This window comes from Amblyomma maculatum, chromosome 1 (genome assembly GCF_055883805.1).
Source record: "Amblyomma maculatum isolate TAMU_Amacu chromosome 1, ASM5588380v1, whole genome shotgun sequence".
In the NCBI taxonomy this organism is placed as follows: domain Eukaryota; kingdom Metazoa; phylum Arthropoda; class Arachnida; order Ixodida; family Ixodidae; genus Amblyomma; species Amblyomma maculatum.
The window spans coordinates 46,461,252-46,488,451 of record NC_139344.1 but is presented as its reverse complement, the minus strand read 5'-3'; the positions used below and the strand labels follow the sequence as shown (position 1 = coordinate 46,488,451).

The 27,200-nt window shown below is 44.7% G+C and overlaps 2 pseudogenes; both read right to left on the bottom strand.

Moving 5' to 3' along the window:
- Positions 1 to 2,373: 2,373 nt before the first annotated feature.
- Positions 2,374 to 3,304, bottom strand: LOC146202277 (protein roadkill pseudogene; annotated as a pseudogene).
- A 4,385-nt stretch (positions 3,305 to 7,689) lies between these two features.
- On the bottom strand, positions 7,690 to 26,206 carry LOC146202276 (speckle-type POZ protein B pseudogene; annotated as a pseudogene).
- Positions 26,207 to 27,200: the final 994 nt, after the last annotated feature.

The window sequence follows — 27,200 nt, the reverse complement described above, 5'->3', positions numbered from 1 at the left end:
AGGCAGTACTTAAAAACGCATACAAGCTGAAAGGAAAGAATGTGCCTATTCAAAACGACTATTCCAAAGAAATCCTCAAGAAACGAAAACTTTTATGGGAGAGTGTCAATTAGCAGAAAGGGACAAGAAAATGAAAGTTAAATTAGTGAGTGATAAGTTGGTCGTATGATGGAAGTAGGCGGTAGGATAGTTAAAGAGGATACTCGTAAGCTGTCTAAGAAGACGAAAGATTTGATTAAGAAACGCAGTGTATGAAAGCTTCCAATCGAACAGACTAGATAGAATTGGCCGAGATATCAAGGCTAACCAATAAGCGCAAGATGGCCGATATAAGGAAGTATAACATGGAGAAAATTGAGCATGCTGTAAAAAACGGGGGAAGCTTTAAAGCGGTAAAGAAGAAATTGGGTATAGGCAAAAACCAGATATATTCGCTAAGGGACAAGGCGGGCAACGTCATCACGAATATGAATAAGATAGTCAAAGTAGCCGAGGCGTCCTATACAGATCTCTACAGTAGCCAAAGTAGTCAGGACCGTAATGAGTGGCGGTAGGGAAAAAGTCACACGTTCCACCAGTGACGAAGGACGAGGTCAAGAATGCATTAGAAACTATGAAAAGGCGGAAAGCAGCTGGAGAGGATCGATAACTATAGATTTGTTGAAGGACGGGGCGGATATTGTGCTAGAAAAACTCGCCACCCTACGATAACTATAGATTTGTTGAAGGACGGGGCGGATATAGTGCTAGAAAAACTGGCCACCCCACGCAGTGCCGGGTGTCATCGACGGTACCGGTACAATGGAAGAATGCAAACATTATCCTCATTCATAAGAAAGGGGACGCTAATGATCTTACAGATTATAGACCATTCAGCTTACTTTCAGTTAAGTATAAGATATTTACTACCTAAGGTAATCGGTAATAGAATCAGGACAACCTTAGACTGCAATCAAGCAAAGGATCCAGCAGGTTTTCGGAAACGGTACTCTACTATTGATCACATCCATACCATCAACTAGGTAAAAGAAAAATGCTCGAAATACAACCATCCCTTATACATAGCACTCATTGATTACGAAAATGACTCAGTAGAAACCTCGGCGGTGATGGAGGCATTGCGAAATCAGGGGCAGACGTGAAAGTGCTGGAAGATATATATAGTGACTGCACAGCAACCATAGTTTTGCAAAAAGAAAGTAACAAAAATCCCACAAAGAAAGGTGTTAGGCAAGGAGACACGATATCCCCAGTACTATTCACAGCTTGTTTAGATGAAGTGTTCAGAGACTTGGAATGGGAGCAGTTAGTGATAAGGGTAGGTGGAGAATACCTCAGTAATCTGCGATTTGCTGATGACATTGCCTTGCTAAGTAACTCGGGGGATGAACTGCAAATATTTATTGATGACCCATACAAGAAAAGTAGAAAGGTAGGCTTGAAAATCAATATGCAGAGGACTGAGATACTTTTCAACAGCCTAAGGAAGGAACAGCAGTTTACGTTAGGTAGCGAAGCACTGGAAGTAGTAGGCGAATATGTCTACTTAGGAGAGGTAGTAACCGCAAATCCGGACCATGAAAAGGAAATAAGTAGAATAAGATTGGGATGGAGCGCATTTGGCAAGCACTCGCAGATTATGACTAGCACCTTACCAGTATCGCTCAAGAGCAAAGTATAGAACAGTTGCATCTTACCTGTGCTCACCTATGGGGTTGAAACGTGGAGGCTAACCAAGAGGGTTCTACTTAAGATGAAGACAACGCAGAGGGCTATGGAAAGAAAAATGGTATAGGGTTAACCTTAAGAGATAGGAAGCGTGCAGATTGGGACAGAGAAATAACTCAAGTTACTGACATTCTAGTGGAAATAAAGAAGAAGAAATGGGCATGGACGGGACATGTAGTGCGAAGAGAGGATAACCAATGGTCGCTTAGGGTAACAAGTTGGATTCCAAGGGAAGGAAAGCGTAGCATGGGGCGGTAGAAAGTTAGATGGGCGGATGAGGTTAAGTTCGCTGGGGTCTAGTGAATGCGGCTAGCATAGAACCGGGTTAATTGGAGAAATATGGGAGAGCTAGGCCTTCGCCCTGCAGTGGGTATTTCAGGCTGATGATGATGATGAAGTTGGTCGTGGCGGGCCAAATGTTTTCATGGGATGACATTACAAACGGAATCACATTTTTCTTGGCAGAATCACATCTTTTCGTTGATATTTACTAAAAATAATTAAGAAATCGTCAACGTATCTGAACACTTTTAAAACAGGAAGGTGAGAGAGGTTGGCTTGAATGCGCTTGTCAACAGCGGATAAAAATATGTTGCATACCACAGGTGCAACCGATACAAATGCCTTTTTAATATAAAAATGGCCTTAAGAAATGATAGCTATGGATGCAAGGTAGAATTCCAACAGGGTAAGGAACGAATCGCTGTTGGTTCCCACGCCGTTTTGGTAGGCTGTTTCCCCGCTTTCAGAAATTGTATCACGGAGCACCATGAAGAATTCCCGGAATAACTAGTGGTCCATGTCAGCGATATCCACTCTATTCAGCTGCACTTCCAGCTCGTGTTCGAACATGGCCGCAAATACAGGAGAGCGAGCGGCAAGGATAGCTTTGTGGGCGTAGAGCTCTCGCCCATTGACACTCAGGACGACATGGCTGAACTTCTGGCTTTCAAACAAGTGACTAAAGTCATCAGACAGGCTGCACTGAGGGACCATGAACTCTTTTGTGTTCTTCTGCCCCGAAATGTTCACTAAGTCCGAAACAACGCTCACTTCGCAGTATAGTGTGAGCTTGTCGTCAAGGAGGAGTTCGTATTTTCTAGAAGACATCTCTCCGAATGAACTTCTTGAAGCCCCAGTCCTTGCCGTAGAAAAAGTGGTATGCCATTTTACTCGCCATAACTTTTGTCTCTTCCCGCTGGGCGTTGAAGAGGAAAAATCTGAACATGGCGTGTACCTTACTTTTATTGCTGGACCACAGCAGCAGGTACAGGGATAGGTAATCCTTACTCTTCTCGTCTAGGCCCTTGGGGTTCATCCTTAGGCACGATTTCAGGCTGTCGTTGGCCGCTGCAGAAAATGATGACCTTTTGATAATTTCTCCCACTTTCTCTCGGCGGAAACTGAAGTTGTTGATCGTCCACATGAAGGATATATTGATGACGTTCACATGTGTGTAGCACCAGTCCTCTGCTCCGGGCCTGTTGACCACACTCAGCGGCAGGCAGGGAATGGCCATGCTTCTATACGACTCCGGCAGGATCTCATCGCGCGCAACGGCGGTGGCACCAGCTGCGGCAGCCAGAAGCCCCGACCTAGCCGCACTGCCACAACGCTGAGCAGGCCGCCTTGAAAGGGCTCTTCCTCCCAGTGGGTGCCCTGACGTAGTGCACACATATACCCTTTCCGAAGGATTTAACTCCTTAGCGAAGACGGACGTAGTGACGGTGTAAGCTGGTCCCAAGGCGGCCCCATGAGTCGCGAACGGAGTGATATCGGTTATAGCAGCCGCCGAACGGTGTTCTTGCCTGGACACAGCCGCATCGCCAAAACGTCTGCCTGGCCTCCTTGAGAGTACCCTGAAGCTCCCTTCTCCCAATGGCGGCCTTCGCGCAGTGCCAGCAGATACTCTTTCCTCAGAATGAAGCTCCTTGGCTAAAAATGGCGTAGTGACGGCGTACGCTGGTCCCACGGTGTCGCCATGAGCCGCGAGCGGAGTGACATTGGGTACTGCAGCAGCCTGACGTTGGTCGTGCTTTGAAAAAGCTGCATAGATACCAAGTAGAGCAGTCTTCCTGCCGGCCCTTACGACTTTAGGCCTGTATGACATGCGCCAGCATCCGTGTCGGCGCATTAGTACAGCCAATAACCGGGTGACGAGGAAAATGGGAATCCGAAGTCCGAAGGGAATGACTAATATTTGATAACCGCCTTCTTTTTCACCTAGCGGCACAAGTGAGTGCCACGAGACTGCAAAAGGACATTCGTTTTCTTTCTTCTCTTGTATTCGTGGCGAGAGAGCAATAACGGCAGTATGAGAAATTCTCTGTGATGATCATATTCAGCGTATGCTTTGGATCTGATATTTACCGTCGCGTAAAAAAACTAGATCTATCTTTAAAATATAAAAGTAACATTTCATCTGGACATTTGATATTGCCGCAACAAGTACTCCTTCGCCCAAACATACCTCATAAACATTGCCTAACATGTTCATCATCATCATCAGTCCGACTATACCAACTGCAGAGCGAAGGCATCTCCCATATTCCTCCAATTAGCCCGGTCCTGTGTTAACTGCATGCACTGGACGCCTGCGAACTTTTTAACCTCATCTGCCCACCTAACTTTCTGCCGTCCCCTGCTACGCTTTCCTTCACTTGGAATTCGGTTTGTTACCCTAAGTGGCCATCGGTTATCCTCTCTTTGTACAACATTCCCTGCCCATGCCCATTTCTTTTTCTTGTTTTTCGCTAGAATGTCAGTGACTTGAGTTATTTCTCTGACCCACTTTGCACGCTTCCTATCTCTTAATGTCACCCCTACCATTTGTCTTTCCATAGCCCTCTGAGTAGTACTCAACTTAAGTAGAACCCTCTTGGTTCCTCCACGTTTCCGCCCATTAGTTGAGTACAGGCGAGATGCAACTGTTGTATACTTTCCTCTTGAGCGATACCGGTAAGCTGCTAGTCATAATCTGCGAGTGCTAGCCAAATGCGCTCCATCCCAATCTTATTATCCTTGTTATTTCCCTTTTGATGGTCCGGATCTGCGGTTGCTACCTGTCCTAAGTAGACATATTCGCTTACTACATCCAGTTCTTCGCTACCGTACGTACACTGCTGTTCCTTCCTTAGGCTGTTGAACAGTATCTCAGTCTTCTGCATTCTGATTTTCAAGCCTACCTGTCTACTTTTCCTGTCTAGGTCGTCAATCATTCTTTGCAGCTCATCTCCTGAGTTACTTAGCAAGACAATGTTACCCGCAAATTGCAGATTACTGAGGTATTCGCCACCTACCCCTATTCCTAACTCCTCCCATTCGAAGTCTCTGAATACTTCCTCTAAGCACGTTATGAATAGTACTGAGAAGATCGTGTGTTCTTGCCTAACACCTTTCTTTATCGGAATTTTGTTACTTCCTTTATGCAGAACTATGGTTGCTGTGCAGTCACTATATATATATATATATATATATATATATATATATATATATATATATATATATATATATATATATATATATATATATATATATCCCTGCACTTTCACGTACCGCTCGTCTACGCCCTGGTTTCGCAATGCCTGCATTACCGCCGAGGTTTCAACTGAGTCAAATGCTTTTTCGTAATCAATGACTGTCATGTATAAGGGCAGGTTATATTCCGTGCTTATATCTATCAGCTGGTTGAATGTATGGATATGATTGACTGTAAAGTGCCTTTTCCGAAAGCCTACTTGTTCTTTTGCTTAGTTGCAGTCTAAAGTTGTCTTGATTCTATTAGCGATTACCTTGGTAAATACCTTATATGTAACAGACAGTAGGCTGATTGGTCTGTAATTTTTCAATTCTTGAGTGTCCCCTTTCTTATGAATTAAGATAATGTTTGCGTTCTTCCGTGGTTCCGGTGCCGTCGATGACACCAGGCACTGCGTGTACAAGGTGGCCAGTTTTTCTAGCATATCCCCCCTCCCCCCCTCCCCCTCGTCCTTCAACAAATCAATAGTTACCTGATCCTCTCCAGCAGCTTTCCCCCTTTTCATAGTTTCTAATGCTTTCATACATCCTTCGTCACTGGCGGAACGTCTGACTGCATTTCCCCTACCTCCTATTTCATTATTGTCCTAACTTCTTTGGCTACTCTAAAGATCAGTAATGAACTCCTCGGCTACTTCGACTATCTTGTCCATATTCGTGATGACATTGCCCGCCCTGTCCCTTAGCGCATATATCTGATTTTTGCCTATGCCCAATTTCTTCTTCCCCCGTTCTTTACAGAATGCTCAATTTTCTCCATGTTATACTTCCTTGTATCGGCCACTTTGCGCTTATTGATTACCTTTGATATCTCTGCCAATTCTATTTGGTCTGTTAGATTGGAAGCTTTCATACTTTGGCGTTTCATAATCAAATCTTTCGTCTCCCTAGCTTACAGGTATCCTCTCTAACTATTCTACCACCTACCTCTACAGCGCTCTCAGTAATGATATCTCTGAAATTATTGTTCATTGCTTCTAGGCTAATGTCCTCCCATGATTAGTACTACACAGCCTCGGCCTTCAATTAATCACCACCGGCGGCGGAGCAGCTGACCACGGTGGCGGTCAGACCTGTGACGCAGCGGGGTGTGCAAAGAATTTCTGGCTCTGCTGGACAGGCCGCCATTGGAAACTGAACCTGGCAACGTTAAACTCTAGAACCCCAGTATAGTGAAGCTGGTTTAGCAGTGCTATTGAATTAACTAGACGTTATATGAATTCGGATGTAATATGGCTCAGTGAGGTTGGGAGGCGAATGAGGCATATACTCTACTGAAGGACGGGCATGTACTGTGTTATCGAGATTTAAGTGACAGCTAGGAGTAGGTTTTCTGAACAAAAAGTATACAACTAGTAATATAGATGAATTCTATAGCATTATGGAGAGGGTGGCAGGCCTCGTAATTGAGCTTAACAAGCGGTATAAATTGAAGGTCGTACAGGACTACGCATCTACATGTAGTCTTGAGGACCAGGCAGTTGAAAACTTGTATGAAGACGTATAATTGGCAATTCGGAAAAGAAAGACGCAGTATACTGTATCAATGGGCGAGTCCAATGCCAATGTAGGGAAAACGCGGGAGACCAGGCAGTAGGTGACTACGGCATTGGTTCTAGGAATCGCAGGGGAGAGTTACTAGTTGAGTTTGCAGAGCGCAATAACTTAAGAATCATGAACACCTTTTTCAGCATATGGGAGAACCGGAACTGGACATGGAAAAGTGCTAACGGGGAGACAAAATTAAATTGACTACATAATGTGTTCTAATCCCTCCATTATGCAGGGTGTAGAGGTAATCAGGAAGGTGCGATGCAGTGACCACAGGATGGTGATGTCTCAAAGTCTAAATCTGAAGAGGTAACGAAAGATATTAGTAAGAAAGAAGTTAATCAACCAATTAACGGTGAGGGGGAGAGGGAGGGAAGAAGAGTTCAGGATCTCGCTACAGCATAGATAGTTAGCTCTAACTGAGGATGACGACATTAGCCTAATGCATTATTTCGAATCTAATTTGCTCTTGTTTGATGCAATGTTCTTTTTTACAATGTACCCAAATCCATCATGTCGATGAAATTTTCGTTAGAGACAAAAAAACTGTCCAAGTGGGAGAATGCAAAAAGAAATTCCAAATTTGTGTGGCCTGAATTTCCTTGGAACATTTCTGAATTGATTAACATTCATTGTTATATTGTGTTTGTGTGTTTGTTGCACAGGAAACCGGCGATATTCTCTCCTTCTCGCTAGAAAGCGACGGGAGTTTCTTAGTTTGCACAGTCCGGACGTAGTCAAAATCAATTCGAGGTTTCATCTACAGTTAGTTCGCGCTTTGCTTCAGTGCGTTCAGTTCGGTAAATATCAATTGCTGCGGCACAGAGATAGAGGAGGTAAGAAATGGCTTGCGCAACTCATTAGAGGGATTGGTTAGTTGATGGGGGGAGGGGGGGGAGAAAAAGGGAAGTACAGGAGACTCATCACACGTGAGATCCTGAAAAAGGCAAAATGAGACGTCACAGGCGATTCAACGGAATCTATATCATATCTAAAAACTTACGTTCTTTTTTACGGATCTTGCTCGAAGCCGTGCTAACGTGGGGACTCCCACTCTTGTAGTCCTCCAACAATTACTCTCGCGGACATTGCTGGTTTCTTGAAGCTTGCTTCTTCTTTTCTTCTTTCCCGCATTCCTTGTTGTGAAGCAGCCGACTTGAACCAGTTCTATCGCTCGAGTGCAATTGTGCTCTCCGAAACCTTCATTGATACAATGTCTCGTTTGTCCAACGTAAATTTTTCCGCACGCTAGTGGGTTGCTATAAACAACCCCAAAGCACATTCCCCAAATGGGTCCGCATATTTCGTTTGAAACACTTTTTTAGCTTTTCCAGAATTTATCATTCGGCACAATGATGCGAGCTTCCTGCGGGCAAAAAAACTCGACGGGAACGTTGTACTTGGCCGCCACATGCTTTAGAATATGCGCAACTTTCTGGGACTACGGAATTGCCACTGGCTGAGTTCTCTTTTACGGCGCTTTGCTTTCAACCTTGTTGTTTTTTTTCTTCACGTTTCTTAGTAACTGCTCAGTGACAGAGCTTAAAACCGTAGGAAATCAACCTGTTCTATCGCCTCCGAATCGGGCCCTCAAAGTTTTTCTGTACTTTGTGACTGCACGATACTCAAAGAGGATTCTTTATCTATGTCTATATTCCATGTCTATATCCTATAACTGCAAAGAGTGTTCCCTAGGCCGGCCTTTAGCGCTCTTGGCGTGGCCCAGGACTGATCGCCCGGGTCGGTACTGGCGAGAACAAGTTCCCATTTTTCAATCGAGGGTGATTTGACCATATCTACTGGAGGCGGATCCTCCGCGCAGTCCGAGAATGTATGGTATAATGTGGCAGGCTCGTCGCACAATTTGCAGAACGGGGTTGCTAGGTCAGGAAAGATATTCGAGTAAGTCCAGGGGTATGGCTGCAAACGCGTTCAGGGGCACCGCCACGTGGTAGCCTGTTCTCAGCTGAGCAAAACGTGAGGAGGAGACAGGGTTGCTCTAAGCTCCTTTTATTAGTTGGTAATGGCCTGGTACGTATACAGCGCTTCACCTGTACGGCACCCGCTTTCTAGACCCCCAACCGACTCTGCTGACAAAACTTCGAGCATAATGGTGAAAGTCCCGTTATCCAGGACGCCGCAATGGAATGGGACTCATAACAGATCCACGCCCGCGCTTCTGTCTTTAGTCGAGCTGTATACTGATGTAGAGGTTTTGTTCCCCCCTTTTTCCTGAGAACTTCTACTAGGGTGTAATCTCTCTTGGCTCCATATGCTTGATCGCTGTAATGTTCCTGCGAGCTAGCAATGCGGCGAGTAAATCGTGCTTCCTCACCACACGAAACTGATGGTATGCATTATAGTTGGCTAGTGAAACTAGCCCCCTATCATCCTTTAGTGCTATTATGTCAGGTTTCGACTCAGCATTTCGAATGTGCAGGTGTCCCTTATTTCTTCCGAACCCCGGTTCTACTGCTACATGCTGATTCCCAATTTCCAGCAAATTAGCTGCGTAAAGCTCATTGAACCTGCCGTTTATATGCATAATTCACTGATAAATTTTGGTCTGTGGGGTGCTGATCCTGGCCTCCGTAGGTTTGGCTTGATTTGGTTTATTCGGTGTAACGTCCCAAAGAACTCATGCTATCAGGGACGCCGTATGGGAGGGATTAGAATAATTTCGACCACCTGTGGTTCTTTAACGCGCGCTGAATTTGCACACTGCTTCGCCACCTTAGGCTTCGCTTCTATCGAAACGGCGCCGCCGCAACCGGGATGGAACTTGGTTCTCCAGGCTCAGTAATCGAGCCCTCTTAGATCTGAGCCATTGCGGTGTTGGTAACAAAGATACATTTGGAATTATTGCTGTAACTATTTGAGACTTTGGGCCTTACTGAGAGAAGGCGGATGTTTATTTTATATAGTGAGAATATTTTGCGTCCTCTCCTCTCGATGAAGTGTTTCAATGCATTAGCACTGGGGGTCTAAGTCAGACCGCAAGCCGTTGTTTGTGCGTCCGTCTTAAAACAGCTAGACTTGCCAAAAGGAATAAAAAAAAATGGCCACAGACACTTAAGGCAACTTACGCACGCAAAACATTACATTCTCGCGGGTTAAAATATTTTTAAGTGAAGTTTGCGACATACATTAAAGTTCATTTTTGCTGGTATTGTATTCGCTGTACGAGTTTGCGGTTTCGGCGTAGACTACAGTGCACCAAGTGGTGTTTGGAAACCGTAATGGCCGATACACTGGCTTCAAAGCGTACAATCGGTGGGACAGTCTTTCCGAAAACCATACAACCCAGGTAGTTGGCTCCGAATCCATGTATGTAACAGGGCTCGTGGCGGCACTCCTAGAATACCTATGGTGAAGAAGCAGGAGGAAGAGTTTACTCGTCAGCTGCAAATTTGGGAACGCTGGAGGTGCCCACAAGCCATTTTAATAAGCTTAGAAGCAGGCCCCTTGTGCTGTATTTTTGTGTTTGTGCTTTTGACAAATACTGTACGTGTACCGTCAGTTCCAATCCCTCTCCCCACCTAGAAAATCATACGACACTCCCCGCGGAGCACTTATACTACAAGCTGTTCAGTCACAGTTTTGATAATAAGATCGCAAAATTGCAGCCACATGAAGTTAACTAGTAGCAAGTATATACCGGGTGTTTGAGCGAACACTTTCGAGAATTCATACAAAAAAGACGTTCAATAAGAACCAAATATATGCAGGAACGAGCTCTCAGCCTCGCCGTACACTATTTTCTGCAAAACTATTTTATTTATGCAACAAAATATACAAATATCTAACTCTTTATTAACATACTTCGATTGTTAGCGCCATTAAGACTTTGTTTGAAACCGTGCCCAAGACGATGCCACGTTATTTTTTGAAACGATAAATAAAAGAATGGAGAAAACATTTTTCTAAAGCACAGCAGCGCTATGAAATGCAGCGCCTTTTTTTCCGCACGAAAGCGAAACAGCGCATAGGGCGCGCACGATATATCTGCAGATCAGACGTCCGCTGTTGACGTGTTGCAAGCCAATAGCGCCAAATTTGAACTGCTCCATCTGCCGTGCCGTGTCATGTACTTCATTTCGTACCGTCACTCTCAAAAATAACGACCACGAATTTACGGTGGATTTCATTGGAGCATGGTGCGAAGCTTAATGCTCTACTTGAGGTGGCACGAGGCCACTTGGAGCTCGAATTGAGCGCTGTAGACCCTGCGTCGCGACGCCTATGGACGTCGCATTTCAGGGCTTCAGAAAGTCATTTTTTTATAGAAAGTTTGGAAGAAATATGCGCCCTGTTTCGGGAACATGCAAATGGCCCGCAAATACCGTTTCCAAAGCTCGCACGCGAGACGTGTATTCTGTGCAATGCACATGTACCCTTGCCGAAAGCATCGTCAATTTCTCTTTCCAGAAGGCATATGCGCTTCCATCGAGAGTGGAGTGAGACGCGGGCAAATCTGAATAAAGAGAACATGAACATCGGAGGACAGTCACTCCTAAGTGGCTAGAATACCAAAACTTGAGAACGTGGAACGTGACGTTTCAAATCTCTCTTCGCGCCACATGAGAGCTCGCTTTTTAAGTTCGTTTAATCGCTATCTCACCACTAAATTCATTATGGCAAGTCGGAGGAAACTGGCTCTAAACAAAACACACAAATTAGAGACAATCCACTTAACTCGCAATAACAGCTAGTAGTTTATTTGCAGGAACGCCGACTATCTGCAGCGAGGTGATAAACATGAAAGGTTCACATCATACACGTATCGTAAAAATACACGCGTCGTTTGTGCAGTGATCACCAGGAACAATACCTCCTTTGTTGATAACGCGACTGACGGGCTACTTATGCAAGATTCGTCTCACTTTCTGCTTTCAACTGCTTCAAGTATTTTTAGTGCAATTTTATTTTGAGCCCTTTCAATGCACAATATTAGGACTCGTTCCGTCTGTCATTTACACATTTTCCCGTCTGCCGCCCATGTGTGTTGTGTCCAATTTGTCCTTTATCGGCGACAGTTTCCTCAGTCAGGTTGAACCAACTTGTCGATAACACATTCTCTGTGCGATGTCAGTGCACGTTAAAGAACTCCAGGCGGTCGAAATTTCCGACGTCCTCCACTACTGCGTCTCTCATAGCCTGAATACGTTCTGGTTTTTTAATTAGGTGGTGCGTGTGTGGGTCCCGGACTGGCCATGCATATTCTACACCAGAGCGTATATTAGTGATATAGAATGCTTATTTGAGGTTAAGAAGTGCAGTTTTGAAGAATTTCGCTTAAATAAATTCAATAGAGTACTAGCTTTGTTAGCCAAGTAGTCTACATGTTTGTTCCATGAACAGTCGGACGAGAAGTATACGCCTAAATGCTTGAAATTACCAACACGGTAAAGGGAGCTGCTATTGTTGTTGTATTTTGACGGGAAGGACTCTTGTTTTCGCGTGAACTAAACATAACATTTTTTTGATATTGAGGCGCGTTTCCCACACATCAAAGCGTGATGCCACATAGTTCAAATCACTTTCCAGAATGCCTCCATTTCCTTCCTCCTATACCAAAACCTCTCCCTCTAATTTTCTACCTTAATTGTTCTCAATTGAGCACGCCGCAGGCATCGAAGACATGCGTCTGAAACATGCGTTTCTATTCCTTGTGCAGACGGGAGACGATCGTCTAGTTCAGTGTTATAAAAGTAGCGATATTCATCTTGCTTGCTCCGTGCCCACGGCGTGTTTTCCTTGTTTTCCTCCCCATACCACTTTTTAATCGATCTGATGGCTTCATGTGGTGATGTTGAGTCTCGTCCCCGCCCAAACACAGCAAAGATGATTAAGACAATTATGGAAGACATGAAGGAACTCAAGGAAACAGTAAACCATCATCGAAATGAAACGGTGGAAAAGCTTAATTGTATTGATAGCAAACTTGATCTCTCATCTACCGTTCTCAACTACACTACGACGTTTGACAAGCTGCAAGAAGACGTAGACCACATTCTCTTAAAAAAAGGTGATCTAGAGAATCGCATCAGACGGCACACTCTAATTGTTTACGGCCTCAAGAAGTACACTGGCGACACCCGACTCACTACAAAAGATAGTTTCTTACGACATTTTGAAGCACAAGTTGAAAGTTTCCAACGTTCCCATAGAGCGTAACTATCGCCTCGGAAAAGCCGCAAGAAACAAATGCCGCCCTGTTATATTTTAATTGCAAGATGGAAGAGACAAGGAGAAAATAATAATTGTGACAAACTGAACCACGCATATTACAGCATATGGGAGGTCTTTCCATCTCGAGTTCAGGCCATAAGAAAAACACTGTGACGCACACGAAAAAAAAACAGACAAGGGTCATAAGGTTTTCTCTACGTTTATTATCGTTAAAATAAATGACATATATTCCGAATGGAATGATGCTCGGAACGTGCTGGTACCTCTGCATCGGGAATAACCAACTATACCTGCAGGTTACGCTGAAGTTCACAAAAGGACGTTGCGGAGAGGGCAGTGGCAGCTGACCCTGGCATGAACAATTCTCTGTAATGGTCATTAATGCTAGCAGTTTGCGAACAAAACAGATGATCGTCGATGGTTATTTATTGCATATGATCCAGATGTCACCATTCTTTCCGAAACATGGCTGCATGACGGTATTCCTGATGAAGTAGTACCCAAATCACACGAAATAATTCGCCGCAATCGTAATTCAAGAGGCGGTGGTATCGCAATTGTACGAAGGAAAAACATCAGATACGCATTGATACCACATATATCACCAATGTTGAAATGCTGTGGATACTTGTTCATTTATGTACTCGCAGTATTTGAATTGGCGCCGTGTACAGGCCGCCAAATGCTATTGTTTCTGTATTGAAATCGTTGCATAATTTCATGCTTCCGCACTGCAAGCGTGGCTCCCATATTTTGTGTGGTGATTTCAATATACCCAAAATTAACTGGAGCGCGTTTAAAGCGCCTTCGTCTTGTCGTCATTCTCAACTGACGCTAGATGTCGCATTTTCTCTCAGTTTAGTACACGCTGTCGAAACATCCTCATGCACGACTTCCAACACGAGCTCAATCCTTCTTGATCTCGTTTTCATTTCCGACAAAATGTCTGAATTGGGCTACTCAATAACTACTATAGTTGGAATATCGGATAATAAAACTGTTCTTTTCGGCAGCCAATGATCGCCAGGGTGCCGCCCCGGGCCGCTTATTTTCGCGGCAAGAGGTTTATTCGGACGTCAAGAAGCTGTTTGCTAACTTTTTTTATCGATGTAGCATGTGAATAAATTAACTAAAGCTTTAGGTTTTCAAGAAACCGCATTTCAAGTTCACAATCATCAAAAAAAATTAAGAAGCAGCTAAAGTTTTAAATTAAACGCGCTCCAGGGTAACTTCTGTTGCCGTGATCGAGGGCGCGCTGGTAGAGGTAAACAAACCTTACAAATGGTGCCCTTCGGTAAAACAGCCGATTCCACGTCTAGTGCCGGCTTTTGCGCATCGTCTGAAGTAAAAGTACTGTACGATGTCCCTAAATGCATGGAGATCAAAGCAGTGTAATCGGGCCTTTGTTTATTTTTCTTTAAGAAACAGAAACGAAAGGAATATCGACCGCGGAGCACGCTCCGGTGGGCAAAATAAACTTTTATGTCCGCACGAAAGTCTCACACACAAGTGCTTCATTTAGAACGAGCACGGGGAAAAGCAACGTGGTTGAGCGTACACTAACAGCCTCGCTCGTTTTCATTCGTCTTGTACTGTATGTCGCCTCCGCCTTTTGGTTTGGGTGCACCGCCGAGCCCAACCATTCCTCAGCGCCAACTTTGCAGCAGTTGAGTTCAGCCATTTGACGCACGTAGGAACCTGACCGTTAGTGCCTAAAATATCTATTCTTTGAAAGGTGCTCGTTTTATCTGGTTCTTGCAGGCCACCAGACTCAGCACCGGATTTCTTGAAAAACTTGCAGGCTCACATGACAGGTTCTTGCAGGCACAAAATAATTTTTATGTATTTTAGTCTTCCCAATATTGATCAGGAAAATTTTTAATCGGGTTCTGAGTCGTTCAGAGACGGGAATATCACCTTTGATTTAATGCTTGATCACGATCTTGTGCAAATTGTCCGAAATATGACGTTTGTTTCCAACCTATTTTCTGATAGCCTTGATCTGGCTTTCTTTCCCCAATCCCATGCTGAGGGGAAAGATTCTATCGACGATGGATTATGTGACCTCCAGACTGGTTGCTGTTCCTTTCCGTTATCTGCTAGACATTACGAGAGATCACCTGCCTTGAAAATGGTCAAAGATTATGCACACGCTGATGATATCGGCATTCTATATTTCCTCGATGCTCAGTTGGAAGAATTCAACAGTGATAATGTAGGCTTATTGTGAGGTATCTTCGAAAATATATTCTTTTTTTTTTTTGTCTCTAGAACTTTATTTCGAATCGTGTTAGGAAAACCAGTAAATCAACACCGTGGATGACCAGAGATATTATACACCTAAAGCGAAAGGCAAAGCGGTTGAATAAGAAGGGTTCTGCGACCAATGCATTTGCCGCAGCTTGTCTTGCTTTATCTCTAGCCATGGCTCGAGCCAAGCACATTATGTTTTAACACCACTCTCCCAAACTTCATAAAAGACAACCCGCAATTTGTTTTTTGAATTTCTATGGAGAATAAAATAAACCAGTTGGCCAAATAGTTCACTATGGCGTGCTTCCAAATATTCCATAGCAAATACCGCACCAGGTTTTAATATCATTTTCACAGTTTTTCCCTCTTTCCACTCATTCGCCTGATGTAAACACCTTGTTAACATGCTTCTCAGGTTAAATGTTAAATCTTCACCCGGCCCAGACAAAATACCCAAAGCATCTTTCGACGATATTTAGAGGTGCTTGCTCAGTTCCTCGTGGTTATTTTCCAGGTGTCACTGCGATCTGCGACGTTGCCAGAGGATAGGAAGTCTGCACGGATTTTACATATCCTAAAGATAGGCGACCCTCATTCCGTCTATGACTACCGCCCAATTTCTATATTATTCTTATCTTGCAAAACGTTAGAACACCCAGTTTCGAACTACATCCCTGACTACTAAATAGAACCTACATATTATCATCCTGCCAGCATGGCTTTCGAAAGGGACTTTTCACTGTCACTGAGCTGTCAAATCTTGATCAGTTCCACAGCTCTGCGCTTGACATATCCGGTCAGGTGTCTTTAGATTTTAGTGAAGCCTTCGACCGTGTGCCTCACGATAACTGATTACGAAACTACAAGCAATTTGCCTTCCTGATTTTATAATTACCTCTTATCTTTCCCATCGTACTCAGCATATAACCATTGACAATTGCAGCTCGCCTAGTCTTCCATTTATATCAACTGCACCACGGAGAAGTGTCAGGGCCTCTTCTGTTCCTAATATTTCGCAACGATATGGTAGACGTTATAAACTAGTACTTAAAAACTCGGTTGTTTGCAGATGATTGTGCCCTTTTTAGCAAAATCAACTCAGAAAACGACCAGCTTGCAATAAACTCGGCCCTGAAATCTTTAAGCGACTGGAAGACTAACTGGGGCATCGAATATACCTTCACTATATCGGTATTTCTTCGCGTCTTAAGGAAGAAACGTCCACATCAATTTGCGTATGCCATCCGGGACAATCATCTTGCTGCAGCATCGAATTTAACAAAAATAAATGAACTGAACTGGAAAAAAAAGATTTACAATATTCCTCATTATCCTTCTGCAAACTCTGCTTATTACGGCACAATCTTAAAGGCGTGAGGCTACAGGTAAAACACCTAGCACATGCACCTCTCATCCGTCCGAAACTAGAATATGCTTGTGTCATTTGGGACACATTTTCTAAAAACAACGTCGGCGCAATAGAAAGAATTCAGCGCCGAGCTGTCCCGTTTACTCAGTCTGTGCACGGTCGTACAGATTTCATATCTCCTCTGATGGCGTCCAACAACATTCACGAGCTCTATTCAAGGCCGACGTTCTTGCGCATAAATGTTCTTGCAGTTGCTATTGAATGGCAAATAGGCCTAAGACCCAAACGCACATTTAACTCAGCTCAGTACCCGGCAGACCCATCATAATCATTCGCTACCCTTAACACCTTATTTTGCGAGAGCCACTTCATTCCAGAACTCATTTCCCCCGCATACTATATCGGATTGGATCAAGCTACTCAATAACTGCATTCAATATTTGAGTATAATTGAAGCATACATCCTGAACAGCTCATAGTTGTCATGTAATCGCTTTTTTTTTTTTAGCCTGCTTGTAATTTGCAGTTTCTTTCATAGCGTTTTCCAGCTCGTCATGTGTACTTCCCCGTGTCATAACTACTATTTAAGTTCTGCGTGCTCCATATTTCATTCGAGAGCAAAGGTTTTATATACGTGTTTGTTTCGAACATTGGCCTATCTTAAGCCAATAAAATTCACAATGAAGGTTACTAGACCATTTGAAAGGCAGAATTCGCAGTGTATGTCGCAAAAAATATCCAAGCAATTGTCTATATTTCCAGGCGACACTCAAGGATACTGCGAATGTCTGCGCAAGCCGGTTGTTTACATCGCCTATCTGTGCCTTCACTACCGAATGAGGCGGTTATAGTGACCATCTCAAGGAAGCTCACACCACCGTTAAGAGCCTGTCGCTCGAGGAACACGAAAAAGGGTGGCGCTGAAGCGGCGCTCAGACACAAGTCTCTTGCATCGGGGGACTTCATCTGTGCAAAACGCATACTTCCTGATGCCAGGGCTGCTATCCCATCTCGGCATCACATCTGCTATCACATCTCACAATCCTTACGCTGTTGCTACATTCTCTGGACTTCCCAAGCGCACCCCTCTGCGTTTTGCTTGTGAAGCATCTTTACGGACTCATAGCGAGAGTTCGCGTTCGTGGAGCCATTCGCTGCTTATATATAGAAGCGGTGTACATGTACCTAAATGCAGCATGTTGCGAACACTTCAGTGTTGGCACAATATGACAAAATTGCCTCGAAAATCGCAGGACATTACATATGCAGGTCTAATATGCTGCAAGGCTGTACATATAACAGTGTATAAAATTGCCGGAAATAATTACACAAAGGTACATGTACTCACCTATGGGGCTGAAACTTGGAGGCTAACCAAGAGAGTTCTACTTAAGTTGAGGACAACCCAGAGGGCTATGGAACGAAAAATGGTAGGGTTAACATTAAGAGATAGAAAGCGTGCAGAGTGGGTCAGAGAAATAACTCAAGTTACCGACATTCTAGTAGAAATTAAGAAGAAGAAATGGACATGGGCAGGACATGTAGTGCGAAGAGAGGATAACCGATGGTCGCTGAGGGTAACAAACTGGATTCCAAGGGAAGGAAAGCGTAGCAGGGGGCGGCAGAAAGTTAGGTGGGCGGATGAGATTAAGAAGTTCGCAGAGGTCAAGTGGATGCAGCTAGCACAGAACCGGGCTAAATGGAGAAATATGGGAGAGGCCTTCGCCCTGCAGTGGGTATAATCAGGCTGATGATGATGATGATGATGAATTACACAAAGAAGGCGACTGGGAACGGCCCTATACCCATTTTAAGTTCTGAGGAATGTTTTATACTAAACAAAAAATAAAGAGAGAGAGAGAGAGAGGGGGGGGCGGCAGCTTTTTGAAATGCTATATTATCATATTTTGTCCGTAGTAAAAGTTCATTGTAAACGCCCTAGCTGTGTTGACATATCTATGGCAGCAAACGATGTGAAAAATTGAATTTAAAATTTTCCAGCTTCTATATTCCAATTCGCGTCATCAACACCTACAGGGACGCCATGGGACTCTTTCGGAAGATAACAGTGCTTATGGATAGGCTAAGAAAGTCGCACCGAAAACGTTCTGGGTGCCCTGTAGTTAGCTTGCGAGAACGGCCAGTGATGGTGAAAATTTCGTAGAATTTTTGGACTATTCCTACAGCTTATTCTAAGCATCATCAGCACCGCCACGAGCCAATTATGTCCACTGCGGAACAAAGGCCTCTTCCACGTCTCTCCAGGGAAGCCTGCCCAGTGCCAACTGCAGCCACCTGATCTACGCGAACATCCCGATATTATTCGCCAAACTAAGCTTCTGTCGTCCCTGTGCCTCTTGTCTTTTTCTGGAATCCTGTTCGTCCCCCTTAACGAAGATCGGTTCTCTTGCCTACGCAGTAAAGGCACTACACTTGCCCACTTCTTTTCCTGGTTATCATGTCATTAAATGAACTTTGTCCCCTGGTTCACTTTGCCTCTCTTGCCGCCTGGTAATTTAACACCTATCATATTCAGTCGTTGTTGTGCCCTCAGATAATGGCACATACCCACAAGGGGGATTGGTCACACGTGAAACTAATAGTAAGGGAGGTATGTAGTTAGATATGAGAATAAAAAAAAAACTTATATATAGTAATATGCAATACGACAGTGCAATACAGTACCATAGCCCGCTGCGTTGTCCTTAATTTGACACGACTTCATTCACCTCCACGTTTCTGTCCCATTCATGAGTACCGGCAAGATACTGTTCCAATCAGCGTGCCACTTTCTCAGTGAACGCAGCATCCTAGTTACTTGCAAGCAATGCTCTATTTGTAAAAAGTAATTTCCATTTATCGTCAGTTTCTCCTAAAATGGGAGGGGACGAGGGAATAAAGCAATAAACAGAAACTGTCCAAATTAACACTTTCGGCCTAGAATTTCGTATTTCGAACATAAATGTTTTTCCTGGATGTTAATTTTATCTATATCGTCCGATAAATACGCAAAAAAAAATATATTGCTCGCAGTGCAAGTACTTATGGATATAGAGACATGGTGTCACAGTCGGACATCAGCGCTCAGTGGGTGTAAATGCGAAAGCAATCGCTTTGGTTTCCGCGAGCCACAAAGAAAAGAATGAAAAAATGTTTAATTCCTAAATCTTGAGGACACGTAAAGCAGTTTATTTACTTGTGTAATCTGTAGTTCACTATATTTAACAAATTCCAAGTTCTACACATGCTACAAAAAATTCAGTCTCAAATGTAGCCTCGCACTCTCTTGGCCAAAAAGAAGAAACGACGCATTTCCGCGCACATTTGTTTTTTTTTTTTTCTTGCGATGTTTATTGCCTCGGGGCATACAAGGAATGATATGAAGGATGAAGGGTCTGGTCAAACAAATGAAAAACAGTTGGCTGATGTAATGAAGTCTAGTAGTGAACGATGATGCGGTCCCTGCGTCCAAGCGGCATACGACGGCTGATTATGGGGGGAGAGGCGCGCTGCCACTAGGTGCCGGATCGGAGTCGGCTTCAGCGCACATTGTATTAATCAGATGCTTATTTTGAGCTAGTTGGAAATTATTTTCGAAAACATAGTGCAAAAAAGACACGGACGACTCAGAAGTAACGGGACAGGCGGAGGGGCTTGCGAAACTCGATGAAGTCGTGAGCTCTGCTGTGTAGGGCCACCCAAGATAGACAGGTCACGGCAGAGAGTTCTGACAAAATGTGATTCACTGCAGAAGGTAATGGCAACCCACTCCAGTATTTCCTGCCAAGAAAACCCTATGATCAGTCACAATAGCATTAATGATATGGCGTCGGAAGATGAGCCCCCCATGCGGAACGCATGTTACTGGGGATGAACAAAGAGCGATTCCTAGTAGCTCCAGGACGAATGAAGCGGCTGGGCTAAAGCTAAAAGGACGCTCAGTTGTGGACGTGTCGGGAAGCGACCGGCAAGTCCGATGTTGCAAGGAGATATATCACCTAGCAACATGGAATGTAAGATCTATGACGCAAGGTAAACTGGATGTCGTCAAGCGAGAAATGGACAGATTGAACATTGATATCATGGGTATCAGCGAGCTCTAGTGGACCGGAATGGAAGAATTTAATTCCGGCCACCATTATGTATTTTATTGTGGGCACGAATCCAGGAGAAGGAATGGGGTCGCTCTCATAGCAAACAGAAGAATGGGCGAAGCAGTGCTAGGGTACAACCCCAAAAACGACCGAATGATTTCACTTCAGATGCAAGGTCAGCCTTTCAACATAACAGTTATCCAAGTCTATGCACCAACCACTACTGCTGAAGAAGCTGACGTTAAAAGATTTTATGCTGACCTACAATGCCTTTTAGACCGCACTCCCTCATCAGACGTCCTTTTTCTCATTGCAGACTGGAATGCTAAGGTGGGGAGTGAAGAAATATCCGGAATTACAGGCAAGTTCGGTCTCGGTGAGGCAAATGAAGCTGGGCAGAGGCTAGTAGAGTTTTGTCAAGAAAATAACCTGACCATAGCGAATACTCATTTTCAACAGCACAAGAGGCGCCTGTAAACATGGACTTCACCGGACGGTCTGTACAGGAATCAGATTGATTATGTTCTTTGCAGGCAGAGATGGAGAAGGGCTATACAAGCAGTAAAAACAAGGCCTGGGGCCGATTGTGGCACCCATCATCAGCTTCTTGTTGTCAAATTTAAGGTTCGATTGAGGAAAACGCAGAAAACTAGAAGGCCTTTCTGGTATGATCTAGATCAAATTCCATCAGAATATGCTGTTGAAGTGAGTAATCGATTTCAAGAATTAGATCTAGAAGACAGAGTGCCTGAAGAGATGTGGACTGATGTGCGTGATGTAATACACTAAGTTGCTACTAAGGTAGTTCGAAAGCAAACGAAATGCAAGAAAGCAAACTGGTTATCTGAAGAGGCTTTGCAAATAGCTGAGGAAAGGAGGATGGCAGAAGTTATGGGGGAAAAAGAAAGATACAAGGCTCTCCATGCGGATTTTCAGAAAATCGCAAGAAGAGATAAGAATGCCTTCCTGAACATACAGTGCCAAGCAGTTGAGGACAACAGCCAATTGAGGAACACAAGAGCTCTGTATAAGACAATCAAAGATATCAAAGGAAGCTTCTGTGCTAAGCTGGGCGTGATAAAGGACAAACGAGGCAGGGACCTCACGGAAGCATCAGAGATAAAGAACAGGTGACAGGAATACACAGAAGAACTGTACAAGAAGGACCCGGATGTGCAAACCCAACATAAGACGGCTGTGATTACTGATCTCGAGCCGGGCATCCTGAAGAGAGAAGTTGAATGGGCCTTAGCCAGCCTTGCTAAGAAGAAAGCTAGCGTAACTGATGGCATTCCAGCTGAGTTGCTTCAAAACCTCAACCATGACGACGCTGTTAACGTTCTGCATACATTATGTCAGCAAATCTGGACAACCCTGCAGTGGCCACAGGATTAGAGGAGGTCAGTTTAGATCCCTATTCCAAAGGATAGCAGTGCCAAAGATTGTTCCAACTACCGCACAATCGCGCTTATTTCGCATGCTAGCTAGGTGAGGTGACGTTGAAAATCCTCCTAGGTAGGCTGCAGCAGTATGTGGATGGGGAGCTTCCAGACGTGCAAGCTGGGTTTCGCAAGGGCAGAGGAACTAGAGACCAGACTGCCAACCTTCGCTGGATCATGAAATAGCAAAAGAGTTCTAAACACCCATCTACTTCTGCTTTATTGATTATGCGAAAGCGTTTGACTGCGTAGATCACAGCAGATTGAGGCAAGCTCTCCAAGAGATGGGAGTTCCAAATCACCTCATCTATCTCCTCAGGAACCTGTATGAAGGGCAAGAGGCCACAGCCAGAACTGGGCATGGTCTTACTGATTGTTTTCCGATTGAGAAAGGAGTGAGACAAGGCTGCATACTGTCGCCCTGCCTATTTAACCTACATGCTGAGTGCATCATGAGGAAGGCCGGTCTGGACGAGTCTTCAGCTGGAGTGAAGATTGCTGCGAAACGTATCAACAACCTTAGATATGCGGATGATACCTCTTTAATGGCAGAAAGTGAAGTGAAACTCAAGAGACTTCTGATGCTCGTACAAGAGGAGAGTGAGAAGTTCGGGCTTAAACTGAACATTACAATTCAAAGATCATGGCGTCTTGCCCCATCAAGTCCTGGAGCATCAAGGTACAAGAAGTGGAAGCTGTGACAGATTTTCTCTTCTTGGGCTCCAAGATAACCCCGGAAGGAGACTGCAGCCATGAAATTAGGAGACGCCTACTTCTGGGAAAGAGAGCCATGGCTAGCCTTGACCGCCTAGTAAAGAGCAGAGACATTAGTCTGCCAACCAAGATCCGTATAACTTGTATTATGGTATTTCCAGTCGTGACGTATGGATGCGAGAGTTGGACTGTGAAGAAGGCTGACCGCCGAAGAATTGACGCGTTTGAATTGTGGTGCTGGCGGAGAATCTTGAGAGTTCCTTGGACGGCCACAAGATCAAATCAGTGGATATTGTCGACCATAAACCCTGACTGCTCATTGGAGGGTCATATTCTAAAGTTAAAGCTCAGCTACTTTGGTCATCTGATGAGAAGAGAGGCGTCGCTGGAGAAAGATTTGATGCTGGGAAAGGTTGAGGGTCACCGGATAAGGGGTAGGCAGCGAACGCGATGGTTAGATGGCATACTTGAGGCGCTGCAGATGAAGTTATGTTATGTTAGGAAGATAGTGAGAGACCCGAAAGCGTGGCGTGATATGGTCCATAGGGTCACGAAGAGTCGGACACGACTGAACGACTGAACTGAGCTGTTCATCAGCCAGCGAGCATGCGCAAAGAATAGCACTATCAGGATGACAGCGCGTGGAAAAGAAAAGAAAGAAAGAAAATAAGAATCACGGCGCCGAAGGGACAAAACCGCCTAGGGTGGAATGAGATTTGCGTTTAACAAGATTAAGAAGAAAAGGGAAATGTAACGGCTATAAAACATGAATTGTAACGCAATAAAAGCATTGAATACGAGCAAGAAAAGTGAAGACAATCCTAGCTCAAATACAACCGGAAAATGTCTTGAGGGAAACACCACTGATGAAATGGTTAACACCGACAGATGTCCGTCCAGGAATGCAACCTTACTGTCAAGTAAATTAATAGAAGGCGTGCTGACGCAAATCTGCCCGGCTTTTCTTATGAAATACCTCTCCATGACTTCGCGCTCTGTTTTCCCTTTAGCGGCTCTTATAAATTATGTATTATCTATATCTGGATAGCATTCATTATCTCCCTCTGTTTAAAATGCTTTACAGTGGTCGGCAAGGTTGCTGTCTGATTTATTACGTACGCACAATCTATGATCTCTCGCCCTTTAGTTAAAGCATCTTCCTCTCTGCCCTATGTAAAGAAGCCCACAGCCGATAGAAATCCTGTACACAACGTAAGCCTTGCATACCGTGAATTTCGTTTGATGTTTCCTCGTGGAAGCATCTCGTTCTTTCCCTTCCTTAGTGTTGACCTGAGAAAATTTGCATGGAGCAGAGAAAACGACGTTTACGGTATAACGCGCTGCCAGCTTTTTGAATTTATGGGAAAACCTATGAAAATATGGCGTTACTTGAACAGGAGTCTTGTTTTTGTTAACGTCTGTTCCCTGCTCGATAACTTGACCCTTTGGGGCTTTCAGTTTTTGAAAAACACTCTCAGAAACTGCTAGTACGAAATCCACGGGGAAGCCTATCTCTTGAAGAAGTCTGAACTGCTCTTGATTGCTATCGGCCATGCGATGCGTGCATGATTTAGTCACGGCTCCGTGAAGACAGGAAGACACGATCCCCCGCTTAACAATGTTTACGTGCGCGTTGTCAAAGCGCAACAGACGCTTCTGGTTCGTGGATGGTACATACAGCAAATATTACTGTCGGTGAAATTCAATTCAATATCTAAGAACTGCATGCGGCCCTCTGTAGGTGCTTTCCAAGTGGAATTTAACCCGGCACCGTGCTCAGAAAAAATGCTCAGCACTTCCCGACAGAATCACATTTCTTCGCATGTCATTTACTAAAAATAATTAAGATATTGTCAACGTATCTGGACACTTTTACAACAGGAAGGTGAGAAAGGTTGGCTTGAATGCGCTTGTCAACAGCGGATAAATATAGGTTGAATAACACAGGTGGAACCGAAGAACCTTTACAAATGACTTGTTTTAATATTGAAATGGCCTTCTGAAATGATAGCTGTTGACGAAAGGTAGAATTCCAACACGGTTCCCGCGCTGTTTTGGTAGGCGATTTCCCCGCTTTCAGAACTCGTCTGACGGAGCACCACGAAGAATTCCTGGAATACCTGGTGGTCCGTGTGGGCGAACTCCAATTTTTCCGCTGCACTTCCAGCTCGTGTTCGAACGTAGCCGCAAATGCAGGATAGCGAGCGACAAGGATAGCTTTGTGGGCGTAGAGCTCCTGCCCATTGACACTCAGGACGACATCGCTGAACGTCTGGCATTCAAACAAGTGACAAAATCCTCGACAGCCGGCACTGAGGGACCTTGAACTTCTTTATGTTCTTCAGCCACGAAATGTTCACCAAGTCCGAAACAACGCTCACTTCACAATATAGTGTGAGCTGGTCGTCAACAAGGAGTTCGTTTGCCTTGTACAGCAATACATCTCTCCCAATGAACTTCTTGAAGCCCCAGTCATTGCCTTGGAAAAAAAAACGATATGCCATTTTACTCGCCATAACCATAACCAGGCCATAATCCTGCTTGGCATTGAGGATAGAAAATGTGAACTTGGCATGTACCTTACTTTTATTGCTGGGCACCAGTAGCAGGTACACGGATAGGTAATCCTTGCTCTTCTCGTCCAGGCCCTTGGGGTTCTTCTTTAGGCACAACCTCGGTGTATCGTTGGCCGCGGCAGAAGATGTTGAGCTTTTGATCATTTCCCCCACTTCTCGGTGGAAACTGAATTTGTTGATCTTCCACATGAAGGAAACACTGATGACATTCACATGTGTGAAGCCCCAGTTCTCGGCCCCGGGCGTGTTGACCTCGCTCAGCGGAGCCGAAGTGGGCAGGCAGGGAATGGCCTTGCTTCTATACGACTCCAACAGGATCTCACCGCGAGCAACGACGGTGGCACCGGCTGCGGCAGCCACGACGCTGAGCAGGTAGCCTCGAAAGAGCTCTTCCTCCCAGTGGGTGCCCTCACGTAGTGCACAGAGATACCCTTTCCTAAAGATGAAACTCCTTAGCGAAGACGGACGTAGTGACAGTGTAAGCTGGTCCCAAGGCAGCCCCATGAGCCGCGAACGGATTGGCCTCGGGTATAGCAGCCGCCAAGCAGTGTTCTTGTCTGGACACAGCCTCATCGCCAAAACGTCTTCCTGGCCTCCTTGAGAGCACCTCGAGGCTCCCTCCTCCCGATGGCGGCCTTCGCGCAGTGCCAGCAGATACTCTTTCCTCAGTATGAAGCTCCTTGGCGAAGAATGGCGTTGTGACTGCTTAAGCTGGTCCCACGGTAGCGCCATGAGCCGCGAGCTGAGTGACATCGGGTATAGCAGGAGCCTTACGGTGGTCATGCTACGCTGCATGGCTGCCAAGTCGAGCAGTCTTCCTGCCGGCCCCTGCAACTTTAGGCCTGCATGATGATGAGCGCCAGCATTCGTGTCGGCGTATTAGTATCGCCAAGATCCGGGTGGCGAGGAAAGTGGGAATCCGAACTCCGAAGGGAATCACTAATATTTTAAAACCGCCTTCTTTTTCACCCAGCGGCACAAGGGCGTGCCACGAGATTGCAAAAGGACATTCGTTTTCTTTCTTCTCTTGTATAACGGCTATGTGAGAAATTCTCGACTGTGATCATCATATTCAGCGTATGCTTTGGATAAAAAAAAGTCACATAGGCAAGCTAGATATATCTATAAAATCTCAGAGTAATATTTAATCTGGACATTCGATATCCCCACACCAAGTACTCCTTCACCCAAACACACCTCAAGAACGTTGCCTAATAAGCTCATCATCATCATCATCATCATTAGCCGGTATATAACAACTGCAGGGCGAAGGTATCTCCCATATCCCTCCAGTTGACCCGATCCTGTGCTAATTGCATTCACTTGACCCCTACGAACTTCTTCATCTCATATGCCCACGTAACTGTCTGCCGCCCCCTACTAAGCTTTCCTTCTCTTGGAATCCGGTTTGTAACCATAAGTGACCATCGGTTTCTGTTTTGCACAACATGTCCTGGCCATGTCTATTTCGTTTTCTTGATTTCCACTAGAATGTCAGTGACTTGAGTTATTTCTCTGACCCACTCTGCATCTTTCCTATCTCTAATGTTACCACTACCATTTTTCTTTTCATGATCCTCTGCGTTTTTCTCAACCTAATTAGGTTCCTATTTGCTAGCCTCCAGGATTCAGCCCCATACAGGTAAGTACAGGTAAGATGCAACTGTTGTATACTGTCCTCTTGAGTGACACCGGTACGCTACAAGTCAATCTGCGAATGCTTGCCCAATGCGCTCCATCCAAATCT